We start from the raw sequence: 502 nt of genomic DNA, 5'->3' as shown, positions 1-502 counted from the left end.
ACATGAAAGCATTAATAATCCTGTCAGTGGCACATATCACTATCTACTTTGGGTTAGTAATGAAAAGGTGTGATTCTGTTATTCAATGATTTAATGAGACTTTATAGATTGACCTGTATTTACATTTCAAGATATAATTAAAATATAGCATAAGTAATAGCTAATCATACAGACACAAGCAAATGAACGACGAGCTCCACAATACTTCTCTTGTCTATGAGCAAAACAACAGCCAGTGCAGGGCAGGCAGAGTCAGTAGTATTGCTTCTCACTAACTTTATAAGGGCGTTTGTATCTCATAAGGATGAAACTTAAGTACTGAAAAGTGATGATAATAATAATAATAATAATAATAATAATAATAATAATAATAATAATAATAATAATATTAATAATAATGAAGAAAATGGTAAAAACTATAATAATTTAAATAACAACAATAATAATAAAATCAATAATATCGATATTATAATTATATAAACAAGAATAAACAAGAATTGTG

The sequence above is a fragment of the Eriocheir sinensis genome, chromosome 22 (assembly GCF_024679095.1).
Source record: "Eriocheir sinensis breed Jianghai 21 chromosome 22, ASM2467909v1, whole genome shotgun sequence".
Classification (NCBI taxonomy): Eukaryota; Metazoa; Arthropoda; class Malacostraca; order Decapoda; family Varunidae; genus Eriocheir; species Eriocheir sinensis.
Note: the sequence above shows the minus strand (reverse complement) of the source record.